Source organism: Tenrec ecaudatus, chromosome 11, assembly GCF_050624435.1.
Source record: "Tenrec ecaudatus isolate mTenEca1 chromosome 11, mTenEca1.hap1, whole genome shotgun sequence".
Taxonomy (NCBI): domain Eukaryota; kingdom Metazoa; phylum Chordata; class Mammalia; order Afrosoricida; family Tenrecidae; genus Tenrec; species Tenrec ecaudatus.
The window spans coordinates 106,978,296-106,980,014 of NC_134540.1; the positions used below are offsets into that span (position 1 = coordinate 106,978,296).

Sequence of the window (1,719 nt, forward strand, 5' to 3'; positions counted from 1 at the left end):
ACATGTGACCTCCTCCCTGGGGGACGGACAACAGAGAAGGGGGTGAAGGGAGACGATAGATAGGGCAAGATATGACAAAATAACAATCTATAAATTATCGGGGGCTCATGAGGGAGGGGGGAGCTGGCAGGGAGGGGGGGAAAGAGGACCTGATGCAAAGAACTTAAGTGGGGAGCAAATGCTTTGAAAATGATTAGGGCAAAGAATGTACAGATGTGCTTTATACAATTGATGTATGTATATGTATGGATTGTGATAAGAGTTGTATGCGCCCCTAATAAAATGTTTTTTTAAAAAAAGTAGAGTCTTAAAAAGTAGATGGTCGTACTCGCTTTGGCGGCACATAGACTAAAATTGGAACGATACAGACAAGATTAGCATGGCCCCTGCGCAAGGACGACATGCAAATTCATGAAGCGTTCCATAATTTTTGACAGATGAATCCCTCAAGACCAGTGGTGAGAGTGGAGATACCGGGAGGGTGGAGGGAAGGTGGGGTGGAAAGGGGGAACCGATCACAAGGATCTACATATAACCTCCTCCCTGGGGGATGGACAACAGAAAAGTGGGTGAAGGGAGACGCTGGGCAGTGTAAAATAATAATTTATAAATTATCAAGGGTTCATAAGGGAGGGGGAAGTGGGGAGGGAGGGGGAGGGAAAAAGGAAATTGAGGAGCTGATTCCAGGAACCTATGCCGAAAGCAAGTTTTGAGAATGATGAGGGCAACAAATGTACAAGTGCACTTTACACAATTGATGTATGTGTGGATTGTGATAAGAGTTGTATGAGCCCCAATAAAATGATTTTTTTAAAAGTGGATGGTCAAATTCAACCTTCTGAAGTGTGAGGAATCTCTCTGTGATATCACTTGGTCAGTCTGTTGTTCAGTTGAAAGTAATGAAAACACGCACTTCTTTGCAAGGTGCTCCTTCCACTGTGCAACAGCTTAAACTGCTGGTAACGGTTCCTTTCCAGGCACTCTGATGGCCGTGGTGCAGTGGCTTATGAGTTGGACTGCTAGCTGCAAGGTCAGCAGTTTGAAACCACCAGAAGCTCTGGGGGCTAAAGATGAGGCTTTCTATTTGTATAAAGATTTACAGTCTCAAAAACCCACAGGGGCAGTTCTACCCTGTCCTATAGGATCACCATGAGTCAGAAATGACTTGGCAGCAGTACGCTTGACTTTTGTGAATATGCCTTCCTTTCTAGACGCCATGCAGTTCCTTATTGGAGTCCTTGGAGGATACAAATGATCATACATTTGATTGCTCACCAAAAGGATGGAGATCTGAGATCAACCTCCACATAACTTAGAAGAAAGGCCTGGAAAAGTCAGCATTTAAAAGTGAATTCTAATACTTACCTGGTAGGGGAGAGACCATGATCACGAAGGTGGTTTTCCCGGGGCGAGGCTTATCCATTGCACTCTGGATGTGCTGACCCCTGAAAAAAATAAAAGTGAATTCACTCTAAAACACATGGGCCATGAGTTGACCTCCACTTGATGGCAACTAGTTAACTAGTGGTTTCTTTTGTTTTTTTTTTTTAACAATTTATTAGGGGCTCATACAGCTCTTATCACTGTCCATACATACACATACATCAATTGTATAAAGCACATCTGTACATTCTTGGCCCTAATCATTTTCTTTTTTTTTTCCTCCTCTTTTCTTTTTTTACATTTTATTATGGACTCATACAACTCTTATCACAATCC

At 42.8% G+C, this 1,719-nt stretch overlaps 2 non-coding genes across 2 annotated transcripts; both read left to right on the top strand.

Moving 5' to 3' along the window:
- The first annotated feature begins 324 nt into the window (after positions 1 to 324).
- Positions 325 to 431, top strand: LOC142461910 (U6 spliceosomal RNA). Its single transcript, XR_012787079.1, has one exon. It is a non-coding gene; the product is annotated as a U6 spliceosomal RNA (small nuclear RNA).
- Positions 432 to 1,357: 926 nt separating this feature from the next.
- LOC142461842 (U1 spliceosomal RNA) lies at positions 1,358 to 1,516 on the top strand. Its single transcript, XR_012787025.1, has one exon. It is a non-coding gene; the product is annotated as a U1 spliceosomal RNA (small nuclear RNA).
- The last annotated feature ends 203 nt before the right edge of the window (positions 1,517 to 1,719 follow it).